Raw genomic sequence first — 10,069 nt, forward strand, 5'->3', positions numbered from 1 at the left:
ACATCCAACACAACCGCATCCAACGAACAACATTTCTAAATTAGCGTTGAAATGTTGCTCATATGGAACTTCCCTACCGACGTGAGGAACTGTGGCACTGCGCTCAAGGCTACAAGTATGTCAGCGCTTCGCGTTCAGTAAGTAGCGAATGTCGAGCTAGATGGTTTCCTTTTTTTTAATTTGTATCGCCTTGGTGTTCAATTTGCGGTTAGATGAACCGCAAAAATAAGCAAATATTTCTTTTTCATTTTTACAGTTTCAGGACCCAAAACTAGACTTCATTTCATATGAAGATTCAAACAATTTTAAATTAAGCGCTCCCTCCATTCCCCTGGACAACAGGTGATGGGTCGGATTTCAGGATGGCCAGCCAAGCAAGATATTGTAGGGAACAAACAAGGGAAACAACGCCTGGTAAGAGTGTATTGTGGAGGAAATATTCTTGATGTTTAAAGTTTCTGAGTCCGGTTTCTGTAACAATTCTTTTACCGTTTTATTATTTTACTACTCGCATTTGCGACCAGTAGCAGCAAAAGAAGCATTGTAACTTGGCCGCTCTAATATCGAAGGTGGGCTGACCATTGTTAAAGCAGCGAAACAATGAGTAACAAAGACAGTCGTTACAATGTACGCCCCCTGGCATCGTTACGCTCCAGTTGAAATGGCTTCGTTTTGCGAAGGCGGCAGTATACCGGGGTTCTTATGCGAGCACTTTGAAAAGTCCCTAAAATTAATTTTTTTGGACATAGAACGGCAGTCTTTCAGGAACTACCGTGAGCCGAGACGTATGTCGGTCAATAAATTTTTAATTACTTATCTAATCAACTAGATTGTTAATTACAGGTTAATTAAGACAGTCTGGTGCATCGTGGCAATGGCAAATTTTTGACTCCGAAGTGATGATGGCCCGTCGGCTGTATCTGAAAGTAAGAAAAAGCAGCGCGAGGAGTTTCGGTGCTTTCTTACACGCAAAAGTTAAATTGAGCGCGTAAAGAGCTCGTAAAATTCAGTGCGCACGCAGCATCCGGTGGTGGCGTGTTGCAATGACAACGACGCAAATTTCCAACTGCCTGCCGGCTCTGTTACCATGCATTGTTACGCGCTCTGCCATTCCCATTTGTTTTGGCTGCGTTTGTATCTGGGTGATAACAAAAAGACGCTGGAATCGATCGTCTGTGACACAATCATTGATGACTGAAGCAATCGTGTCATTAGAGTCGTCTATGGCCGACTCTAGCGTCCTTTCTTTACCACTAAGGTGCAAGCACGATGAAAAGTAATGTCGACAGCGGAGCGCCATGGCGACGCGCTGTTTGCATTTTTTTTTATCTACGACATGCATTTTCTCTTGCGTCGTCGATCTCTTAAACAACAACCACGTATCTGGCAGTGGTCACCCCTTTTTTCTACCAAGTGAGGATGGAAGAGAAAGGGCCTGCCGAGGCACACCAGTGGAGGCAATTTGATTTGGACGCCGTAGGCACTGCAACGCCTCACCGGCGGACGCAACGTTTGCGCTTATGTTCCTGCGCGGCCCATGTTCTTAGCATTGGTTTTGGGCGGAGTTTCGATTTTCCTTCCCTCTGTCTTATGTTCTGGAGAGAGGAAATATGTTAGTGATGGTAATATAAGTTAGAACGTCTTCATAGTGCGACTTGCTCGATTACAATACCTCTCTTAATCACTATGTCCCCGCCCTCGGTGGGGACAACAACCAATTGAGTAACTTCCCAAACACTCGTCCAATCAAAGCTTTGTCAAAAAGATAAATCTTCAATCAAATCTTTGGGGAAAAGATAAGTCTTCCCTGTCCAATACTACACAAGTAAATTCATCTCCAATATCTTATCAAACACTCTCGCTTTCTCACGCTTCGGCGTATTTACAGACTCATAAAAGACAGTGCAAACACAAGTTCGTCGAAAACATGTGTCTAGTCGCGGTTACATGGCAGCAGCCGAATCGCAGCGGATGCAACTGCCGCTGCGATAAGGCACTAGCCGCGTTTACATGAATGCGACAGAAATCGACTCAAGCCCACTTTTTGAGGGAAGGTGCAAAAACGTCGAGAGAATTTAGAGGACGAGTCACGCCTTTCTTTCTCAATACCTGCTATTTCCCTAAAAAAGTGACTGGAGTCGACTTCTGTAGCATTCATGTGCTGCACCTAGGTATTACATGGAAGCGCATCGAAGCTTCCGCGATGAGTGGCGCCGCCTTGCGTCGCAGCTTGTAGTTGGACGCTGCGGTTCGTCTCCTTCCGCTTTCTGCGTTTTCAACTTCGCACTTACAAGTGCTTCTTCTTTTGTGTATCATTCTCACAGTACTCCGAGTCCTCTCTCGATTCGCTGCTACGCGCTTTTGGGTATACATGCATTTCTGGAAGGCACAGTCGGGGCTCGATCCAGCCCCTGCTGGCGCAGCCACTCCGGTACGACATCGCAGCGAAGCGAGCTGTATACATGACTTCAAGGCGATGAAGACCGGTGTCCTGCTGCCACTTTGTCAGAGCCATGTAAACCGCGTTTCTGAGGCGGCCCTATTAAGCTGCCCCACTCAAAACTTCGGCGACCCTTGTATGCACAGTCATTTGGCGGGCGAGCACCGCCTGTTCGAAAACGCGCTTCTGCCATGTCACCACCCCCGCCGCGGTGGCTCAGTGGTTAGGGCGCTCGACTACTGATCCGGAGTTCCCGGGTTCGAACCCGACCGCGGCGGCTGCGTTTTTATGGAGGAAAAACGCTGAGGCGCCTGTGTGCTGTGCGATGTCAGTGCACATTAAAGATCCCCAGGTGGTCGAAATTATTCCGGAGCCCTCCACTACGGCACCTCTTCTTCCTTTCTTCTTTCACTCCCTCCTTTATCCCTTCCCTTACGGCGCGGTTCAGGTGTCCAACGATATATGAGACAGATACTGCGCCATTTCCTTTCCCCCAAAAACCAACCAATGTCTCCACTGCCTGTGCACCTCCCTTCAGAACGACATGCCCGAGCGGTCATTGGCACCTGCGAATATGCCGCGGTATCCAGGTGCGCCGAAAAAGACAACGACCGCATCCAGCAGCGGTGCCGTCGAGTCGGGACAAAGGGGCGGAACGCGGATCACCAGTCGCTTCCCGCGCGCGGCAGCGCTTACTGGTGGGGGACGGGATGCCCCCTCCCGGTTTCGTGGAATACTGCTCTCCTCGAAGGCATCTCCTTACACTGCCAAAGCTCGCTGACCAGCACTGTCCCCAGTAGTCGTCTTCCTGTTCTGCTGTCAATTTTGACAGTTCAGCCACGGAGACAAAAAAAAAACTCACAAGCACAGACGCACAAGAATGTGGCTCACAGTCCAGTATGCGGGGTGCCCCCAGTGACGCTCACGGCATGCGGGCCCGCAGATAACGTTTTTTTTTTTTTCCGTTTCACTACTGATATAGAGCAGTTCATTGAACCACCACATTTTTTAGGTTATTAAATAAATTAGTCAATTCTTTTTCCCGGGCTTCAGAATTATTAAGGAATTTATTATTACTGACGTCCGCTGATAATGACAATTCGTTAGTAAAAACGTAGTTTTAGCCTCACCAAAAATAAAGCTGCAAGGAAACGCAGCGCCTGCGGCATGGAAAAGGCCTCTCCCTGCAGTGGGTCTCTGTCTAGTGTTGCCCTCGACGGACACCTTTTCCTTTTCTGTTTTCAAGGCCTCGAACAAGGATGTGAAAGCAAAGCGTGGAATGTGGTAGCCGAAAGTCGACTCTCGTTTTCAGGCCGGAAGATCACCGTCCCGAGCAGAACGAAATCTAAACAAAAAAAAAGAGTTCACTCGCACCCGTGCGCGCTGGTAGCTCCGGGGCGTAGGAAGAACTTTCTCCCTTTCAAGGCCTCGCAGCACAGCGGGATCTTGAAGCGCCGCACGGTGTGTTCCAAATGGTTTTCCTTGTGATGCTCTGTTCTGCGAGCAGGCCTACCTCGTGCGGGTGTTTTTCGCAGCGTTCTGCAGTTTGTTTATTTTTTTATTGTGCTCAGCTACCACACTGCTTTCGCTCGACGTAGTACAGCTCTTTTTCACGAGGCTCGCTGACACCTGCGTAGGCTGCATTGGCCAGGGAGGAAAAAGGATACAGTACCCCGGCGAGAAAAGCCAGCCGATTCAGTGGCATACTGGCGTGACGTTTCATATCCCCCACCCGCCTACGGAGTGTAGTGGCGCCTACAAGACATGGTTTCGCTTGCTCAAGCAGCCGTGGAGCTCACCGTCGACCCGAAAAGAGAGATTAAGTGCCTCGCAAAGCAGTTAGATTGCTATGCTTGGAAATGTTTGCGAGCAACGTTCGTTACTAGGCTTGCAGAAATCGGGAGATATCTACTATCTCGCACAGCCGCCAACTTTCTCAATATCTCTTGATATCAAGGCGGTTTCACCAGTGGAAGCCAGCGTGCCATGCATCACTTCGGAGAAGTGAAAATGCACATTCTTCATCCAGCTTATTCGTACAGAAACCCCAACGGGTCTTGGGTTTCTTCCTTTTTCCTTTATTATGCATACAATGTGCAAAAAAGTACTCAAGAACTGTCGCTTTGGCATGCAGAGATTTCATAAGGACGACCTTTTGCCATATGGGCCCCTTCCTACATTATACATATTGAGATAATTGTGTAGAAATTGCCTTTCGAAAGCAGCATCTTCTTCTTTATATTCTTCCCCGTTTTGACTTCTGATTTTATTCTTTTTTTATTCTTTATTCTTATTTTATTCTTATTATTAACAAAATGCGTTTCTCTTATTGTTTTCTATTCCAACGAAAGAGAATTGTGATTTATTCTTTTCCTGTTCACATAACTAATATGAATAACTTGTTTTCTTTCTCACAGTGTTCAACAAAAGCGACGGTGACTCATAATTAGCGTCTATATATAACTGAACACTAGACTGGTGCATTTGCAGCGCCTCGGGCTATGCATAACGTTGCAGTATCAGGCTGCGGACTAACTTAGAACGAGTATCGCTTTTTAACCGGCATCAAAATTTAATTACGCGGCCGCACTTTTTTTTTTAATTTGGTCTCCAACAAAACGCAGCCGACAATGCCGGTGTTCAATCCCGTTTTGTCAACCTAAAGCATGCGTGCGTGAAAAACTAATTTTTCCCGCTTAATATCCGGTTTAGGAAATGAACACCTTGTCGACCGATAGCTGGAAGTTGGAGCAACGAGCCCATATGTCATTGTGAACACCGAAATCTGAGCGGATTTCAGACAAGGTGGCATTAATCAAAAGCTCGAAATCCAAGAAACTGTATATCCTTCTAGAAAACAAGCTGCGCTCATGACATTGTTATTGGTTAGGAATGTTCCTCTAAACATGCTCCAAGGATACGCAAACGCAAGGATAAGAAACACACACACATCCACAAAAAAGAGACGCCTCTTGTCAGAATGCTCGTTTTCACTGTAAGCTGGAGATATATTTGCTGGGGAGACGCGTTAGTGAACATCACGTTTCCAACGAAAAAAATCATTTGAAAACAGTCCAGGAACTCTCCTGCTGAATTCAGTTCACAACGCTCGCAGCGCCGCTCACAAAGGTTCATTCGTATACGCCATGCAACATTCAGCATGCCATCTTGTTTTCCCGGTATGCCTTGCTCCTCCACGAAAATTTCCCATGCGGCCTACAATGGCAGGCCAGTTCAAGCGCTCTCCCGTCACGGCCCTAGGCGGTATCCAATCGCAGATACGGTGCCGAAGTAGCTGCTTGTGTTTTTCCCCTGAGCGCATCTATAAACAACCAGGAAAATCCAACAGCCAGTCCACGCGAAGCAGAGGAAAGGAATAAATGAACGCGGTGGGAAGCACTCGCGCACGACCTTTCGATTTGGTGCCGACTTCAGACCAAGAGCGGTCGATGCCGCGTTTTTGCGAAATGCAGAGACAGTGTTGAGTCAGGCGTAACAGCACAGCCTACTCACATCGCAACATGAAACCGCGGTCGGTCTTGGCGGAAACACCTTATGGTTTTTGGTTTTATGTGGGTTTAACGTCCCAAAGCGACTCAGGCTATGAGGGACGCCGTAGTGAAGGGCTCCGGAAATTTCGACAACCTGGGGTACTTTAACGTGCACTGACATCGCACAGTACACGGGCCTCTAGAATTTCGCCTCCATCGAAATTTGACCACCACAGCCGGGATCGGACCCGCGTCATTCGGGTCAGCAGCCGAGCGCCATAACCACTGAGCCACCGCGGCGGCTGGAAACACCTTATGGGGGTTCAATTGTTTGTTCCATTGCCCACTGTACCACTGGCTCAGATTATTTCATGTTCGCGGATGCTACGACCTTGATCTCGCTTGTCCTTTCCTTAGCACAAATAGTCAAAAGGCTGCATACCAATGCGACCTCTTCCTTTCTCTGGCAGCAATGCGACCGTAGATCCTGCGCTTTGAAATTTGTCTTGCGATCTCCGAATTGAACTGAGAAGCAGCTTCTGAGCACTGACAAGCATCCAATCCTCTTAGGCCGTCTTTGAGCGCGCAGTGTTGGAACCTGTTGCTGCACATAATCAACTGCATCGTTGTTTCGTAAATCTAACGGGTGAAATTAAATTTGGGAAGAATCAGATTCTCCAAAGGAAATGCAATGCCTGAAGTGGCCGGAAATATGTAGAGGGGCATTGCAAAGTGTTGATAAGTTTTTATCTTCGTTCCATGTGAACTGAGTCGTCACGCATCCGCTAAGCCATGAGTCTTGAAATATTTTCGCTTCTTATGCTGGCTTGAAAGACGCCGGTTCGAACCCGGCCGTGGCGGTTGCATATCGTTTGAGGCGAAATGCTAGAGGCCCGTGTACAGTGCGATGTCATGGCCCGGTAAAGAACCCCAGGTGGACGAAATTAACCGGAGCCCTCCACTACGGCGTCCCTCATAGCCTGAGCCGCTTTGGGACGTTAAACACCATTAAAACAACAAAAACAGCTTCTGCTTCGTATTTTTTACTAAGATGCTCGAATAGTACCAGATTCTCGCAGCTGCAGCACAGGGAAGTATAGGATGGTGAGGGGGGGGGGGGGCACCAAATCACTGATCACTGTTCGTTAGGGCCATCATGCGTGCCTGTGCCACTGGCTTTTGTAAACTTTTTTTTCTTTTCACCTTGCTCTGTAGGTGTGCGTGTAGTGTAAGCTGCGCAAAGCGCTCCACGGCGGGGAGTTTATCGGCGAACAACGGTTTTACGTTGTTACATGCTTTCACGTTTTACATTTCTAACAAAGCATATTTTTCTATTTTGTTGCTCTCAAACTTTACGTAGCTAGCAGGCTCATGAAAATGGGTCTTTATAGAAGTAATAAGGGAAGAATCCCTGCGGCAGATGGTTTTTCAGCCCTGCAATAAATGGCCTTTAGCTGGCTGCTCTGTAAACAAAGAACAGTGAAAAAAGAAATACTGATTTGACGATAATGTAACCTCATGCGAGAAAACTGTGATAGGTGTTGGATTTATCGAGGACGGTTACTTTATGTTCTAACTGTAATGAATGATTTTACTGGGTGGGTAGTGGTGGGGTGGAAGGTGAAGGTGGGTGGCGATAGGGTGGGGATCTGATCGAGGGTGTCGGTGGTTGAGTGGTGGAGAGGTGGCTGGTGCTTCTGAAGGTGGGCGGTTTCACTCACTTAGGCTGCACAAAAATAATTGCGGCACTTTCGTCAAGCGCCACTGTTACTGCTCTTGCTGCAAAAAAAGAAAAACACACACACAGTCTACAGAGGCAAGCTGTAGGGAAGATACCCATGGAACAAAAAAAAATGGCGGAGCGCTTTAAGTTGAGCAAACATATTGGTCATTTAATCTCATCACCTCACAGTAAGGCATTTCCGGTTCTATAGCTTCTGTGTTGCTGCTTTTTTTTTTGTTCTACACACAGACCATGCCTACAGAGACATCGCTCGTAACGACAGGAGCAATTTGTTCTGCGCATTTACGCGCAGATCGCAGATAAGCGTATTCGGTGTCGTTTATCTTTCTCGACTGCAAAACGACCTGGTGGTGGGGGGGGGGGGGGGGGGGGGGACAATGCGCACAAGGCAGCGATCTGGACGGTGCTTGTTTGGCATTCCGTTGGCGTCCGCGGTGGCGGGAGCAACGACTGCCGATTTCACACGCGTGCCCTCAGTCTCTTCTCTCTTTTCTGAGATTCAGAAGGGGGAAATTATGACCAGGGCACTTACGCGCCGCACGGTGTTTCGATACCACTCAACGATGGGGAGGAGGGGGGTGGGGGGGACGCGGAATTTCTGAATGCAGGTTTGCTTCGTTTATTGTGTGTGAAGACATACGCAGTCATGACTCAGGCAAGAGCGCATGCGCTTGCTGCTTCCTTGTCGCAAGTTGACTTCTGCCGCCCTGGCGGCAGCAAAGCGCAACGCCTTGACTTCACCATGAAAGACAACAGGATACACGTCCAAATGCGCGTGCCTGCTACCAACCGGTGTTGTTTTCCGACAAACAAAAAAATTCCTAAACTCTTTTTTTGTGAAACCAAATACATAAAAACAGAACTGCAGACGATCAAGAGAAGTAAGGCTGGGAAGGCATCCCGGTTTTACTTCCAGAGAAAGGAGGCCTAAAAAAAATTATCATTTCACATTGGCTCGGATAGTTCGCGTATATGGTGTCGCGTGACTCGTGTCTGCATTTTTTGTCGTCTTAAACCATATAGCGGCCTGTAGGTTTGCAATATCTCTTAGTTCAACTAAAACTTTCTGTCGTACAAATTTCTGCGGATTATTCCCGACCCTATATTTACGCATTTTGTCAGCAGACCACTGCCGCGCAAGTTTATAAAATGGCAAATCTGCACAAGAGAGCAGTTTACTGCTTTTGCTTCGGAGAGAAATCGAACCTGTGTACTGTGCGATGTCGGTGCACGTCACGGAACCACAGGCAGTGGAAATTTCCGGAGCCCTTCACTGCTGCCTCCCTCATGGCCTGTGTCGCTTTGGGACGTTAAACTCAATAAACCAGAAATCGAAAGTCGTTGTTACTTTGCTAACGGTTCAGGTATATACATGCATATCGCTGCTATTAGCAAAGAGCTGCATGTTGTTACACTTTCAACCCGACACTCGCTTTCACTACACTTCTCACCACTTCTTTCAAGCGGACCAACGCTGCCCGGTCATCAGAGTGCCCGAAGCATGTCGCAAGGGTTATCGTGCTCTATTTGGGTGAACTGGTTAGCGCTGAAACTCCCTCAGGCTTTGCCTGCCCATCGGGTTGTGGGAAACTTCCCAGCAGGCTTTAAGGCTAACTATGCAAAACACTTTATGGCAAAACAGTCCCCGAAACAACGGCTGGCTTTGGAAAGAGGTTTGTGTTGCGTTTGGTTATGGACATGCATAACCAGTACTGTAACACCAATAAAGTCTCGTGTGGCACTCTGTGAATGCTCACGTTGCATGTGCGTAGCTATAACCTTGTCATAACTTTTTCATAACCGCCAGTACAATGGCTAAAACGAGTTAGCGCAGCTCCTTAGCATTTGGCCTAACCGTGCTAAATGAGCTGCTATTTTTTTGTTAGTTTCTCTCACCAGGTCGCCTTATAGTGTGTTTCCATGGCCATTTTATCGGATGAAGCTGCTGTACATCCCTTATCGCCTAGGCTTCAATTTTGGCAGCGTTCATTGTATAAGCAAAATAAAATGCAGTTATCGGTACTGCACTTGTCTGCCTGCTAAGCAACGTCTCTTTTTTCCGTCCTTTTGTTGGCACCCCGCAGAAACAAAACAAGCATATATTTGTTTCCTGTCAGCTGCATCGTTCTCACAGCTGTGTGAACGTTTTTGGCACGAAGTAGTGGCTGTTTCAAAAGAATCTAAAGGCTCGTCCAGTATTACACTGAATCCATCATTTCGTTTTAAGCAGCGATAAATTGATGCTGATACCACTGGGTAGCTCGTGCAAGCCAGAATTTAGCGCAGCAGCAATATTCCCGCGGACGCTGTTTCTACGGCTTCACGGCACTGCGGCTGGTCAGTTTACAAAGGAAACGAGCTGTCTTGTTGCACGCTTAATTGATGGCGCGGATA

This window comes from Amblyomma americanum, chromosome 4, assembly GCF_052857255.1.
Source record: "Amblyomma americanum isolate KBUSLIRL-KWMA chromosome 4, ASM5285725v1, whole genome shotgun sequence".
NCBI lineage: Eukaryota > Metazoa > Arthropoda > Arachnida > Ixodida > Ixodidae > Amblyomma > Amblyomma americanum.